Consider the following 17,571-nt stretch of genomic DNA (forward strand, 5'->3'; position numbering starts at 1 on the left):
GGTAAATAGTGATAAAACCCCTTATGGACTATGGTTTGGTAAGCCTCCAACTATCAAAAATTTTAGAGCTTTTGGAAGAATATGATACATAAATAATAATGATGATAATATTGGAATGTTTGAATCTAGAGCTGATGAAGGAATTCTCCTTGGATATTCCTCGAGAAGAAAAGGATATAAATGCTATAATAAAACTCTTCAAAATATTGTTGAATGCATTGATGTTGCAATCGATGAAGCATCCTTAGGTACCAAAAAGGAAGTACAAGTAGATGAAATACTTGTTCCTACAACAAGCCAAAAGGTTGTAGGAGAATGATTTAATGAAGTACTAGAAGAAGGAATTGAAAGCAGAGAAGAATCAGGAAAGACTCCTTCAGGGTATATTCAGAAAAATCATCTGGAATCTCAAATTCTAGGTGAAAAGGAATTTGGAGTACAAACTAGAAGAAATTTTGTTGGAACTTCCACTTACTTGGCCTTACTATCCACAATTGAACCTCAAAATCTAAATCAAGCAAGAAAATATGAATGTTGAGTTAAGGCAATGGATGAAGAAATTGATCAAATAGAAAAGAATCATACATGGGAGTTAGGACCAATACATCACTGTAAAAATATTATTGGCACAAAATGAGTGTTCAAAAACAAAGTAAATGAAAATGGATAAGTGATTACAAAGAAATAAAGACTTGTATGCAAAGGTTATGCTGAACATGAAGGAATACATTTTGAATAAACATTTGCACCTATAGCCAGACTTGAAGCCATAAAAATGTTTCTTGCACTTTCAATCTTTCATAACTTCAAAGTATTTCAAATGGATGTTAAATCTGCATTTTTAAATGGGGATCTAGAAGAAGAAGTTTATATTGAAAAACCTGAAGGATTTATTCTAGGAAATGATAAAAATCTTGTTTGCAAGCTCAAGAAGGATTTGTATGGATTAAAATAAGCTCCGCGTGCATGGTATTCTCGTCATGATATCTTAAACAAAAAGGTTTCAAAAAGGGGTTTGCAGGAAGCAACCTATATATAAAGTTTAATACAAATAAACTTTTAATAGTTGTTATCTATGTCGATGTCATCATATTTGGAAGTATTGTAGAAACTATGAGTCAATAATTTGCTTCAGTTATGCAGAAAGAATTTGAGATGTCTCGACTTGGTGAACTAACATAACTTCTTAGTCTTAAATTTCAACAAACAAAGAATGGTATATTTCTCTCACAAACCAAGTATCTCAATCATATTTTGAAGAAATATTGAATGGAAGATTGCAAGCCTATATGCATACCAATAGCAATAGTAACAAGATGTAACCTTAGTTAGAATGATGATTCTCCTTCAATTAATCAACTAGAATATAGGTCCATGATTGAAAGCTTGCTCTACCTTATGGGAACAAGACCGGATATTATGTATATAGTTGGGATTGTTGGATGATTTCAAGTAGATCCTAAAGAAACTGATCTCCATGGAGGCAAGAGAATATTTAATTATTTACAAGGAACTCAAGATTTTAGTCTATGGTATCCCGAAGATGTATATTTTTCACTTCATGCTTACGCAGACACATATTGGGAAGGTAATATCAATGATTGAAATAGTAGTAGTGGAGGATAATTTTATTTGGTCCCTCGCCTAGTATCATGTTTTAGCAAAAAACCAAGCTCCGTTTCTTTATCTACTGCAAAGGAAAAATATGTTGTTGTTGCATCTTGTTGTGCTCAACTTCTATGGATGACACAAACATTGCAAGACATTCAAATCACTTGTCCTCAACCCATACCTATTCTATGTGATAATACTAGTGCCATAAGTATTTCTAAAACTCTTGGCATGCACTAAAAAACAAGCATATTCCAATCAAATATAATTTTCTAAGAGAACAAGTGCTTGAACAAAAGGTTAAGTTAGAATATGTTTCCTCAAAGGAACAAGTTGCAGATATATTTACAACACCACTTCCACATGATTCCTTCGAATATATCAAACATAAACAAGGAGTGGTCTCTGCCTCATCACTTCGTTAATTATTCTGATAGATATTTCATGTTCAGGGGGAGCTGACACTATAAATTATTACAATTTACTTTATGTACATGAATCTCATGAAGGACAGTCGCGTATATATGCAATTTTGGTTCTAGATAGTAGGTTTCTCTATGATGAATAAATAGTGGGACAGTCTCAGTGAGATGTTCTAGTATATTTCAGTTATTTGTTCTTTGGCCCTCTAGTTCTGGTGTTGAATGGTTACAATCTGTTAATATTCAGATGTTACTTAGAAGTGATATTATCTTATGATGGTCATGAGTTGTTGCTGCTATTTTGACTTTACAAATTGATGAATTGGATGTGATCAAACTTGAAAATGAATAGTTGGCACAGGTTCAGGGGGAGAATTTGTTATATTTCTAGAAGCGCATTGTTGGCATTCTGATTTCTTGAGAATTCATTGTTACATAATGATGCCTATGATTGTTGATGTTGTTGATGACACATTTTTTGTTGAATTTTTGGATGATGACTATATGTTTCTTAAGAAGTTGATTATGTTATGTTGCTTTATGATGACTTAAGTTGCATGATGCCTATTTTTCTTGAGCTACATATGAAAAAGTTGTTATGATGATGTCCTTGGTTCTCCTATATGTTGGTGATACATGATGATGATGTAGGATCCTATATGGTATATGATGGTTGTTGAAGACTCTCATGGTCTTGCTACCTCACTATTGAGGTCTTTGATTTTGGTCATAAATTCCATATTTGTCTCTTGATGTAAATGTCATGTAAATACCCATGATGTAATGATTGTAATACTCAGTCATGCTTGGACTATTAGGGTCAAGTTAATTATGTATGTAATCCCATTATTTCAGGAATTTGATGTAATGTTGAGTCAAATATGTAACCCCATTGTGTTGGGTGATTGATGTAAGCATGAGTCCTTGTGATAGGAAATGTAATATTTGGTTGAGTCATAGAGTCATGTACTTCAATAACAATCTTCTAGAAGATTCAATATATGTTTAGGGGGAGTGTGGTTAGTGTTCATATTCAGCATATCAGACCTATAGTGGTCTTATCTACAAAGGGAGAAAGAAGTCTTCATTCAACATTGGTCAGCCCCTTAGAAAAGAATACTTGGCAAGAATCTTAGTATACATATATCTATAGGTAGTGGTGACCAAACATCAAACTGGTTGTCATCAAGTCCAAAGGAGGAGATTCTTGGAATTATGACTAATGTGTTGTCCTTGATGGCAACCTACTTGATAAACATGTCAACATGATGGTTATGTAGATGCTACAAGCGAGATAGATAAATAAATATCAGTTCAGATAGAGGAATGATAAAGGTGAAGTTTGGAAAGTATATGCGGGTCCTATGAATAAAGGTCATGTACATATGTGTGTACGGAGAAGAAAATCCGCATACAATTTCCACACCATAGTATTGTCAATACTAGGGGTATTTACCAAGGTATTGGACCATAGTAATGAGCGTGACAACAAATATTTGATCCTGTCAAAGAATAGCATCGACATTATTAAGGGATTGGACTAAGGTATTAGTTAAGGCATAAGTTATATAAGGAGATGGATATCAAAGTGTTATGTGTGCAGTGTGCGCCAAGGTGAAAGGAAAAGTCAAATCTGAAAAATCTGAAGTATGGTATCATATGTACTTATTTGATTTTCTTGTTGAAAATATCTAACTGTGATAGATTTGTGATGTTAATAATAATCTGACATGAATATGAGACAGTTAGGGTTGCAAATTATATTACGTGGTTGTAGTGAAAGCATGACTTGGTGATTTCAGATTTGTACATTGGTTTTCCTCTACGAGATTGCGTACATACGTGGATCTTCTTCTCACTAGTCGTATATATATTCTGCAGTATGGAAAAATATGGATGAATGTGTGAAGTATGAAAAGTGCATACATACATGGAAATGATTTATAAGAGTCTCGTACATCTATTAGGGTTTTCCAGTATGATCTGATGATAATTGTTAATCTGTTTTGTTGTGTTAGTCTGTGTTTGACAGTATTGATTGGGCCAAATTAATTATGAATTAGAAGTTGACTAAGTGATGATTCTACTATGTGATGATATGTATTTGGTTCAGTGATTTATGTTGGATAAAGTATTTGTTTGGGTGATTGATTCAGTGGCACAGTGATTCAGATTCAGTTATCAATATTTTGAAATCTATATGTGGGTATTCTTCAGGAAAAGTGCGTACATACACAAGTATGATTAAGAACAAAAGTGCATACAATATGATGCATGCTTGATCAAGGTTTACAATGGATGTAGTTGGTTTCTATGATGGGTAACCATGTTTGACTTCATATATTAATGAATGACTTGCATTGGTATAATTTGTTCTGATTTAGTTTGATCAAGTTGCATTGGCTACATTTGAAGATTTGATGAGCAAGTATTTAAGTAGTAAATTTTAGAATTGTTGGGAGTGGATCCAGTTTGAAACATTCTGAAAAGTGATCTATAAAGCGTTGAGGATAGAAGTATTAAAAAAGGGGGTTATAGCTCCCTTCCAGTACGAGTTGGAAAATGAGAGAAGGATGTAGCCTTCTGTAGGTACGAGCTTGTGTAGTGGTTAAGGTTTGCGGTAGTACAATATTGTAAGAACATTATTTTTAATAGAATAAGAAGACAAAGACAAAAACAACAATATTTTTTTCCCACATTGGGTTTCCACCTAAAAATCCTATTGTTCATATGGTTGTGTGTGTTAACATTCAATATTCTTCTTAACTTCTCATAGTTACTACTTAATTGATGAATAATGGAATAATAATGCACTGATTAATATTGCACTGGTGATCAGATAAGTTATTCGGATATACACGGGTTTATTTAGTAACAGTCATGTACATATGCTAGTTTCCTTTACAGCAGTCACGTATAAAAATCAAAATCAAACTTTGAAATTGAAGTGTGCAAAATACTGATTCACCCCCACCCTCATTCTTAGTATTTTTCCTAACAATTATTGCACATTGTTTTATTATTTAGGGTTTAATTAGGCCTAATTAAGCAAATCAAACTCATTAAAGATGGTATAAATTGATGAGAGGTGATTAATTTCTCTCATCATCAATTGGATTTGGGTTTAATAGCTCTTGTGAGAAATTTTCATTCCCCTTTGGAGGGATGAGTTTGGTTTCATGGATGAATTTTGATGTTTGGATACTATTCTCTTAATCTTGGAGCTTAAAAATTGCCTTGATTTAATGATTGGATGTACTCATTCTACATGTAAGTTCTCTTTTCAATGTGTATTCTTTACTTTTATCATGTCACATGTATGTTGTTTGCATTTTCACTATCTAGGTTTGAAATTGCCTCTAATTTATGCGAAATTGTGGAATTTTTTTTTTATCTATTATAGTGTTTCATATATTACATGTGTCATGTATAACGAATGAATTTTCCTAGAGGTTAATCTTTGGTGAATTCACCTTGATAAGTCATCATCTCTTTCACATCAAAGTGTAAAATATTTTGGTAGCTGCTCACATGCCCTAATTACCATGTAAAGTTGTCTAGAGGTTTTCTTGATTGGGTGTAGTTTCTCTAAATCATAGATTCACCTTGACTCCATCTCTCCCAAGGGAAATTCATTGGTACAACCACTCATGGTCACTTTTAAAGATTATTTTACTCACCTTCCTCTCATCTTTCTAGGTGTAGCCCTAATAGGTCACCTGCTGAATCAATAGAATTCCTTTCTATCCATACAAACACTTTGATGTTTGGTCCACTACCTTGATGAGGTTTTCTTTAGAGATGTCGAGGCTCATGAATGCTCCATCTTGACACTGTTATTCACTCATTTTCCTTCAACTTGACCATTTCCTTTAACTCGATAGGCATCAAATTGCAGGTTTTTGACATAGGTAAGGTACTAATTATCCTATTTTTCATATTTCCTAAATGTTCCTTATTATTAAGTTAAATTTTGCATTGGCTATGGGATTCATGAAATTCTGCAACTAACATCTGTTTCTGCAGCCAACTCCATTGTTGAACAGGTTTCAATATGCCATTCAAGGAAAAAGAGATATGGGCAGAAAGAGGATGATCCCCTCAACGATCTCCTCCTATTCATCTTCACCAAATTGTTCGAAGAAATCCCGAATCACATTGTCAAAGGAAACGATCAACATGTAGTTGGAGCAAGCGAGCGAGAGTCCAAGATGAAACCACCTCACAATTTGCTTTGGCGAATAACAAATCGTTATCTATTTATTATTTTAATAGTTAAATTAGAACTTTGTTAGCTGAAAGTAGGCATGAAAGCCTTAAACAATTATTAAATGGCTTTTATAAATACCGTAAGGAAGGAAAAAATAGGGGACGACGTGAATGAATTTTTGGTGACTATAATCATTTTAAAACTCTAAGTTTTTATTTAATGGAAGTGCCTTTGAAGACTTGATGCACAGTTAATTGTTCATTGGAGCTTTTGACAACCTATTTGTGGAGGGCCCATGCACACAGTGAGGGTTTTTAACTTATAGATTTCCTTGTTTTTTATTATTTACTGTAGTATTTTCATACATGCTTCATTTCATAATTCATAATTTGATTTTAAAATTGCATAGCACCAGAGAAATTTCTTTTGACTAGAAAAAGAGTAGAGAAATTATTCATTAGTTGTTTTTTATCATCGAATATTAATGGTGGCCATTCATAGTTTTGATCTTCTTATGATAACATTACAACTCTCTTTTACAATTTATGCAGTTGATTTGACTCATTAAAACACTAGTAGTTTCCTTGTGATTTCTCTGGAATTTCATCAAAAATTAATTCAACTTCATAGCATAATATGTTTCTCTCTATATATTTAGGTATATAGATTCCTCTCAATTTTATTTTCAGAGCATTTTTATTCAAAAGTTTTCTTAGCTTAAATTCAAAAATAAGTGTGGTTTGATTGTATTTACTTGATTGAACTTTCAATTTTGAAGCAAGTGTGAGTTAATCTATTTTTGATTCAACAAATGTGAGTTAATAGAGTTTTCATTCAACAAGTGTAAGTTAATCTAGTTTTCATTCAACAAGTGTGAGTTAATATAGTTTTCATTCAAAAAGTGTGAGTTAGTGTAGTTTTCATTCTGCAAGTGTGAGTTATTTATAGTTTCATTTTTCAAGAAAGGAATATTGTTAGATTCACAATCATTTTATTTTCACTAGATAAAAATGTTAATTTCATTTTTAAAATAGGAATACAAATCTTAAAAGCACATTTTCAATAGCTCAATTAATCAATAAATCCAACTTAATTAATGGACTTCTAACATATATTTTGCACTTGCAGTTCACAAGTTTACCAACTCTGGTCGATAATTTATGTAATTAATTTAAGAAAATTACATTGACAAACATTTTGGCACGGTTGTCAGGGAGGTGAAAATAGAAGTCTTGATTTCTTTTGGATTAAAAAAAAACACAAACAAACAATAAAAAAAAAACATGATATGCATAGGGAAAGAGACTCTAGGGGTATATTTGCATGGTAGAGGAATGAATTTAATTCAAACAACATCACTTAGCCCACCACGACCTCGTAGTGCCACACCACCCACACAAACTCGAATTCCATCCATAGCAAGGAAGCATAAACTCCCTGAGGTATTAAGATCTGAAATCCAACCTAGAGATACACCAACTTGATCAACAAAAGCCATAATACAAGAAGAAGATCACATATCCCGAACAACAGCAGTAATTTTCCTATATTCAACTAGAGAATAACTTCTAGCTCAAGAGTTGGAAGTTCTTACTAAAGAAGAGGAGGAAGAACCTACTTAAAACCATTGATAGTAGAACCAGAGGAACTACAGGAATTTAAAAACCCAATATTAGAACCAGAACTAGAACCCTATATTAGTTCTAAAGAATCTACAATGGTTGGAGAAGGGGAAGAAGAGTTACATTATTTGAATGGTGAATAACGTAGGATTGGAGGGGTAAGAGGAGGTGGAAGAGGATGTGGAAGAGGTGGAGGAAAGGGAAGAGGAGAAGATATAAATCGAGAACCCTTTGGATTTGCTATCCTCGATGAAGATACTGTTGGCATTATGATTCAGGTGTTGTACTTGATGGCAAACGCTTTCAGGTGGTAAATCAAGAAGGACGCAGGAAATTTTGTTCAGCAAGTGCGTCCCCGCAGGTATTCCATACAGAACCCGCGTCCAGGGACGCCGGCCAGCCGTTCAGAAGGTGCGTCCGCCCAGTGCACACATTTCAAGGTAGAGAAAAGCTCGTGGGGGGCTTCTTGTGTGGTATCTAGCCGACGGTTGCGTGTTTCTATGGTGTCGGCTCGTGGTATTGTTCCACGCTTTGGGGAGAAGCTTGCCTATATAAAGCCAAGGAGTTCATTTGGATTAAGCATCATCTTGGTTGATCATCTCTTGGTGTGATCTAGTCCATATCTTTAAGGGTAAATCTTCTAATGGACTACGATCTATATGGCGCATGATCAGATCTGTGGATCTGAGTGTTTGGGTTGTTTCTGAAGTCCTCTTATCTTCTATATCTAAAGGGACGCAGATTCAGTGAAGGGAAAGTGCGCCGGGACGCAGTACAGTAAAGGATCAGGTGCGTCTCTGAAGCGAAGGACGCGGCGCGACTGTGGTATTGGGTGCGTCTCTGAAGCGAAAGACGCGGCGCGATAGTGTTGATGTGTGCGTCGGTCGCAGACAAGAAAAAGGAACAGTGCGTCTGCACGCAGAACAACATAAGGTATACTGCGTCCAGTCGCAGGCCACAGAAAGAAAATATGCGTCCCTGTCTCAAGATGATCTGTTAACTGTATATTTCTGTTCATAAGGTGTTCTGGGTTGTTTTTGTAATTACTGATCTGATATCTGTAGTAGACTGTATCTGTTGTATACTTGTCGATCTTTTTGAAAAGAAGTAGGGGGTTGTAGCTCCCTTCCAGGAGAAGTCTGGAAAACGAGAAAGAGTTGTAGCTCTTTGCAGGTTGCAGCCTGCGTGCTGGTAAAGGACTGCACCAGTACAAAATCATTGTAAAAAGAATTTCTTGAAAGAAGATAGAGACATTATTGCAGCAGGTGGTTTTTCTCCCGCATTGGGTTTCCACCTTACATCTTGTGTTCTTTGGTGTGACTGTCTATTTTCTTTATTCATGCTCATTGTTTTATGGTACTGATATACAAGAATATTTCAAAAGATCAAATAAGGAAGATTTGGTAAATTGCTAGATAATACTGATTCCCCCCCCCCCCTCAGTATTATTTTCAACAATTGGTATCAGAGCAAGGTCCTTCAGAACAGCTTGATCGCTTGAAGGTAGATCGTTCATCATGAGCAACTACGAGAGAGAAGCATCAATCAGGCCACCCGTCTTCGATGGAACAAACTTCAATTATTGGAAGGTAAGAGTTACTGCATATCTTCAATCTCTTGGTACAGAAGTTTGGAACATTGTAGAATCAGGCTATGCCTTTCCTTCAGTTACTCCTACAGATCCAGCTGAGAAAAAGCAGTATGAAACAAATGCAAAAGCAGTCAGTACTCTATTAGGAAGTATATCTCAAACAGAGTTCATGAAGGTCATGCACTTCAAATCAGCAAAAGAGATATGGGACAAAATGATCACTAGCTATGAAGGAGATGAACAGGTAAAAGAAGCTAAACTTCAAACTCTCAGGATTCAATATGAGACTCTCAAGATGTATAATGATGAAAGTGTGGCTAATTATTTTCTTCGAGTAGATGAGATTGTTAATTGTATGAAAAATTTGGGTGAAGAAATAAAAGAGACTATAGTAGTTCAAAAGATTCTAAGATCTTTATCTCCCAAGTTTGAATCTAAAGTATCTGCAGTAGAAGAAAAGGAAAATCTCCGTGTTCTCACTATGTCTCAGCTGCATGGAATTCTAACTGCTTATGAAATGAGAAAGGGAGGTCCATCAGATAGAAGGGAAGCTGCTTTTAAAGCATCAGGCAAAGAAGATCACTATGAAGCATGTCATGTTCCAGAAGAAGAGGAAGAAGAATCAAACTTTGTCAGAAATCTTCAAAGGGGTTCTGGAAGGTTCAGAGGTAAGCTACCTTTCAAATGTTTTGCTTGTGGAAGAGTAGGTCATTATGCTGCAAAATGCCCTTATAAGGATAAAGGAAAGGAACCAGTTAGATGGAACAAGAAACAGGGTACAAATAAGAAAAGCTACTACACCCATGAAGATAGCGATGGCTTATCAAACAGTGATGAAGATGAACAAGGTAACAAATATAGATTGTTAATGGCATTTGAAGATGATAATTATGAGGATGCTATAGATGTGGATAACCTTTATGATGAAATTACTAGACTCAAGAGATGTATAGAAGAAAAGAACATGATTATTGATACTCTACAATTTCAGATTGATGAAAAGGAAAAACATCTTGAAAAATTAGAAGGTGAAATTGTTGGTCTTAGAAAAGAAATTGAGAAAACAAAAACTATTAATCTCAAGTTTGTCAAAGGATCTGAAACGTTGAATGAGATTATCAGTGTGCAGCGATCTCCTCTAAATAAGACAGGTCTGGGCTACAATGGAGAAACTTCTCAAGCTTCCACTTCAAAAAGTTATCTTGATGCCGCAAGAAGAAATGAGCAAGAACACAAGGAAGATCATCAGGTAAAGCAGGGACAAACTTCAAACTATCAGGGGCAATCCAGCTTAAGGGTGAACAAAAGTCACAACCAGCCACAGGTAAAACCTTCTCAATTTGGTTCAAGAATAGATGAAAATAGAAATTACAATCAGTCGGCTGGTAGATTCAATAATCGCAGAAACTTCTTCAATGGACAATGCTTTTCTTGCCATAACTTTGGTCACAAAGCAGCCCAATGTGTTGCGTATAAAACAATCATGACTAGGGAAGCTCAAAAACAAAGAAGCATGACAGGGAATACAAAAAGGACCTATAACAATTTTTCAGCTCTTGAAAATGAAGTTGAATGCTCTATTTGCAATAATTTTGGACATGAAGATGTTGAATGCAGAAGCAGGTTTCCGGAAAGAAAGGTACAAGAACAAAAAAGGGAACAAATCTCAGGCACCAAAACATGGAAAATAAAGGAACCTCAAACAGAAAGATGTGGGATAGCATTCTATGCAGAAGGACAAGAAAATCTATGGTACATTGACAGTGGATGTTCAAAGCACATGACAGGTGATAAAGAAAAACTTGAATCTTATTCTAATTTAGAAAAGGGAAAGAAAGTCTCTTTTGGAAATGATACTCCTGCAACTATAAAAGGAAAAGGTATTGCTCCTTTAAAAGAAGATGTTAAGGCTGGAAATGTTTTGTTTGTTGATGGACTAAAACATAATCTTCTAAGTGTAAGCCAGATGTGTGATCAAAGAACCGAGGTTATATTCAGATCAAATGGATGTCTTGTTCGTGATCTTGATACAGGTAAAACAGTTCTCAAAGGAAAAAGAACTTCAAATAATCTATACATTTTTGATGAAGAACAACAACAATGCTATTTAAGCAAGGATGAAGAGCACTGGTTATGGCATCGAAGATTGGGACATCTAAGTTTCTCACAAATAAGGAAAGCTTGCAAATATCAGGCAGTTCGCGATCTTCCAGATATCAAAATTCCTGACAACACCATGTGCAGATCATGTCAGTTTGGAAAACAGACTAGAACTAACTTTCCAGAGAAAGAAGGATCAGCCAGTATGCCTCTGGAGCTAGTACATACAGATGTATGTGGACCATTCAGAAAAAGAACACCTAGAGGAGAGGAATACTTGATATTATTTATTGACGATTTCTCCAGGTTTGTTTGGTTGGGACTTATGAAGCACAAAGATGAAGCTTTCGAAAAATTCAAATCCTTCAAAGCCTTGGCTGAAAATGAATCAGGTCACAAAATTAAGTGCCTCAGATCCGACAGAGGTGGAGAATTTACTTCAAATGAATTTTTCGATTTCTGTGATGAACATGGAATAAGGAGAGAATTTTCTACAGCTAGAACTCCTCAGCAAAATGGAGTAGTGGAAAGAATGAACAGAACAGTCCAGCAAATGGCTCGTGCTATGCTTGATGAATCAGGAACTCCTGCAACCTTCTGGGGTGAAGCTGCACATGCGGCAGTTATTATTCTCAACAAGACAAATGTCCGAGTGAACAGCACTCAAACTCCTCATGAGCTCTGGAGTGGTAAAACTCCTTCAGTAAAGCACTTCAAAATCTTTGGGAGCAAATGCTATATCAAAAATACTGAGGAGCAGCTTGGCAAACTTGATCCTAGAGCAGATGAAGGAATTCTTCTTGGCTACTCTCCACATAGCAAAGCATACAAATGCTACAATAAAAGACTTGGCAGAATTGTTGAAAGCATTGATGTAGTGGTTGATGAGAAAGGATACATTCCTAGGCAAATACATCGTGAAGACATTGAAGAAGATGAAAGCTACCCTCAAAGACAGAATGATGAAGAAGAAGAACCGCAAGAACAATTTCAAGACGGACCTCACGAAGAAGCAGAAGAAAGAACAAGAATAGAAGAAAAGACTCCATCCAGATATGTTCAAAAGAACCATCCAGAATCTCAGATCATGGGACAAAAGGAAGCAGGTATACAAACTAGAAGAACAGTTGCAGAAGCTTCAAGTTATTTGGCATTACTCTCCTCTACTGAACCACAAAATGTGAAAGAAGCATGCAAAGATGAATGTTGGGTGAAAGCAATGGATGAAGAACTTGAGCAAATCGAAAAGAACAATACTTGGGAGCTGGTTCCTAGACCAAAGGATAAGAATGTTATCGGAACAAAATGGGTTTTCAAAAATAAATTGAATGAAAATGGAGAAGTAATTAGAAACAAAGCCAGACTTGTTTGTAAAGGGTATGCACAGCAAGAAGGAATAGACTTTGAAGAAACTTTTGCTCCTGTTGCAAGACTTGAGGCCATCCGAATGTTTCTTGCTCTCTCAAGTTGTCAGAACTTCAAAGTATTTCAAATGGATGTGAAATCAGCTTTTCTGAACGGAGACTTGGATGAAGAAGTGTACATTGAACAGCCAGATGGTTTCATCCTTGGAAACGATCCAAATCTTGTATGCCGATTAAAAAAGGCTCTCTATGGTCTCAAACAAGCTCCAAGGGCTTGGTACTACCGGTTGGACAAATATCTTCATCAACAAGGTTTTTCAAAAGGTTCAGCAGATAGCAATCTTTATATAAAAGTTGAAAATGACAAATTACTAATACTTGTTGTGTATGTAGATGACATTATTTTTGGCAGTAATGAAGAAGCTATGAGTCAAAGCTTTGCCTCAGTCATGCAGAAAGAATTTGAGATGTCCTTGCTAGGAGAACTGACATACTTTCTTGGTTTGCAAATCCAACAAAAGAAAGGAGGAATCCTTTTATCTCAAACCAAGTATCTCAAGCAGATTTTGAAGAAATATGGCATGGAAGATGCAAAACCAGTATGTACACCCATGGTTACAGGATGTAGTCTCAGTGCAAATGACGAATCTGCAGCAGTTCATCAACCAACCTACAGATCTATGATTGGAAGTCTACTATATCTGACAGGTACCCGACCAGACATCATGCATGCAGTTGGAATAGTTGGAAGGTTTCAGGCAAATCCAAAGGAGACTCATCTTCAAGCAGTAAAGAGAATCTTCAAATATCTTCAAGGGACTCAAAATTATGGCCTATGGTATCCTAGAGATACAGATCTCACTCTTCATGCTTATACAGATGCAGATTGGGCCGGAAGCGTGGATGACAGGAAAAGCACAAGTGGTGGTGCATTCTTTATGGGTTCTAGACTGGTATCTTGGTTCAGCAAGAAACAGAGTTCAGTTGCCTTGTCTACAGCTGAAGCGGAATATGTTGCGGCTGCATCTTGTTGCACCCAACTTCTTTGGATGATGCAGACTTTGCAGGATTATCAAATCACTTGTACACCTCCTATTCCTATCTTATGTGACAACACAAGTGCAATCAGCATCTCAAAGAATCCGGTTATGCATTCAAAAACCAAGCACATACCAATCAAGTACCATTTTCTCCGGGAACAAGTACTTGAACAGAAGGTCAAGTTGGAGTATGTTCCTTCTAAGGAACAAGTTGCTGATATTTTCACCAAACCGTTGCCCAGGGACACTTTTGAATACCTCAGGCAAAAGCTGGGGGTTGTTGATGCATCATCTCACTGTTGACCATCTTCCTATTGATGGTATAGGCTCAGGGGGAGCACATAATGCATTGTTGGCATTATGGAGAAGGAGATCTTGGAAATAGCTGCAATATGTCTCTGTCTCCTTCATGATGGATTTCTGGTTACAATTCTGGAGAAGCATGAGCATAGGGGGAGCATACCCTTTGCTCTTGATGTCAAAGGGGGAGAATGATGAAGCTGAAGATTATGTGGTTGCCATCAAGTCCAAAGGGGGAGTTTGTTGGCATTATGATTCAGGTGTTGTACTTGATGGCAAACGCTTTCAGGTGGTAAATCAAGAAGGACGCAGGAAATTTTGTTCAGCAAGTGCGTCCCCGCAGGTATTCCATACAGAACCCGCGTCCAGGGACGCCGGCCAGCCGTTCAGAAGGTGCGTCCGCCCAGTGCACACATTTCAAGGTAGAGAAAAGCTCGTGGGGGGCTTCTTGTGTGGTATCTAGCCGACGGTTGCGTGTTTCTATGGTGTCGCCTCGTGGTATTGTTCCACGCTTTGGGGAGAAGCTTGCCTATATAAAGCCAAGGAGTTCATTTGGATTAAGCATCATCTTGGTTGATCATCTCTTGGTGTGATCTAGTCCATATCTTTAAGGGTAAATCTTCTAATGGACTACGATCTATATGGCGCATGATCAGATCTGTGGATCTGAGTGTTTGGGTTGTTTCTGAAGTCCTCTTATCTTCTATATCTAAAGGGACGCAGATTCAGTGAAGGGAAAGTGCGCCGGGACGCAGTACAGTAAAGGATCAGGTGCGTCTCTGAAGCGAAGGACGCGGCGCGACTGTGGTATTGGGTGCGTCTCTGAAGCGAAAGACGCGGCGCGATAGTGTTGATGTGTGCGTCGGTCGCAGACAAGAAAAAGGAACAGTGCGTCTGCACGCAGAACAACATAAGGTATACTGCGTCCAGTCGCAGGCCACAGAAAGAAAATATGCGTCCCTGTCTCAAGATGATCTGTTAACTGTATATTTCTGTTCATAAGGTGTTCTGGGTTGTTTCTGTAATTACTGATCTGATATCTGTAGTAGACTGTATCTGTTGTATACTTGTCGATCTTTTTGAAAAGAAGTAGGGGGTTGTAGCTCCCTTCCAGGAGAAGTCTGGAAAACGAGAAAGAGTTGTAGCTCTTTGCAGGTTGCAGCCTGCGTGCTGGTAAAGGACTGCACCAGTACAAAATCATTGTAAAAAGAATTTCTTGAAAGAAGATAGAGACATTATTGCAGCAGGTGGTTTTTCTCCCGCATTGGGTTTCCACCTTACATCTTGTGTTCTTTGGTGTGACTGTCTATTTTCTTTATTCATGCTCATTGTTTTATGGTACTGATATACAAGAATATTTCAAAAGATCAAATAAGGAAGATTTGGTAAATTGCTAGATAATACTGATTCCCCCCCCCCCTCAGTATTATTTTCAACAGATACAACTGTGACAATAAAAAATATCTCACCCTCTATCCTTCCAAACTTTCATGGATTAAGGAGTGAAGATCTTGAGACATTTCTCTTTGAATTTGAAGTCTTGTGTAGATCATATGATTATCTCCATGATGCTCAAAAGTTGAAATTATTCCATACAACCCTTAAAGATGCAACATTAAAATGGTTTTTGAGTTTAGGAATAAACTCCATAAGAACATGGGAACAAATGAAAACTACATTCTTAGAGAAATATAAGGACTAATGTATGCCCCATAATATCAAGGATGAATTCTTTAAAATGGTATAGAAAGAAGACGAAAATGTTGAAGACTTCGTTGAAAGATTTTCTTATAATGTGAAAATGGAAAAAATGAATAATTTAGATGAGGAAAATTTGAAATCCATTAGAGATGAATGAATTGATATTCTCAATCTAATGGGTAAGAGAGACATTTCTCAGTTGTCATTAGGATAAATTTATGAGTTGTGCATACACATTTCAAGAGGCAAAGCAAGAACTAGGAAAAATCCAAGAGATCCTATTTTATCAAGGATTAATAAATTTGTAGCTGGGACAATAAGTAGAGCAGAATTAGGAAATTTTCTTGATAATTTTAAATAGATATTTTAGGGATTCTTAGTGAACAAATTGACACCCTTAAAATAAAAAACAAGGAAAAAGCTGAAAATGTTGCATTGTCCATTTTTTCCATAAGTGAAGAAAGAAACATGCCTTGAGAGAATTTCCTCTTGATTTAAAGAGTGTAGAAAGTTTTCTTATTTGTGCGGAAAATCATGATACAAAAGAATGTCCCTCAATACCAGGTATTAAAGTTGTCCATCAAGAATAAGGAGTACTAAATCAAGTAAATCCTCTCTGTTTTATTTCTAAAATACCTTGGCAGAATCCACAACCAAATATACCTCAAGGTTTTAACACTCAACCTTTTACACAATCTTTACAAAGTAATTAGACTGCCCCAATGCCTTGGCAATATTGGCCACAACCTTGGTCACAAGGATGGAAAAATCCTTATGGAAAATACCCTCCATATCCTCAATTTCCACAATTTCAACAATTATATCCTACTTTTCCTCCACAATATTATCCTCAACCCGTTCAACAAACTCAACCTCGCAATTTGAATCCACAACTTTCATTGCCATTTCCTCAAAGACCAATCCAATTTCCTACCCAACACTCCCAAATCTGAACAATAATAAAAGTTCACAACCTGTTTACAATATGGAAGGACAAAATTTTCAGACTTACATGATAACTCCACTAGATCTAAACAATGTTCAACTTAGACCTGTAAAATATTAGAAAATAAGTCCCCATTAGTTGTTATTCAAGAAAGTGAAAATTAAAATATCTCTAAAGAAGAAAAGTCTTTTAATGAAAAAGGAAAAAACTCAAAAACAAGTTACTCCAACACATTCAAATAACTCAACTCGTATTATGGAACAACCTTCAGTTTCTATTTCAAAACCACCTTTCCCTGAGAGATTAAAAAGTGATGAAGGGGTAGAAAAACAGATTTTGTTGCCTAATTACGACTTATTAGATGAACTGAAGAATGTTTGCATAAAGATTCCTTTTCTTCAATCCATTAAGGAAACACCAATTTTTGCAAAGACAATTAGGGCCTTGAGCATAAAAAACCTTGGAAGAAAAAGGAAAGGAATCTAAAGAATCCAACAAGTTGGAAAAATTGTAGATATCATGATGGGTAAAACAACAATTCAGAAATATCTTGATCCAAGAAGTCCCATTGTGAAAACACACATCAATGGTGGGGAGATCCCAAATACATTGATTTATATAGGATCAGACATAAATATCATGAGTAACAAACTATGAATCAATT

The sequence above is a fragment of the Pinus tabuliformis genome, chromosome 5_2, assembly GCF_031772625.1.
Source record: "Pinus tabuliformis cultivar Carrire ecotype Pingquan chromosome 5_2, CPIR1, whole genome shotgun sequence".
Lineage (NCBI taxonomy): Eukaryota > Viridiplantae > Streptophyta > Pinopsida > Pinales > Pinaceae > Pinus > Pinus tabuliformis.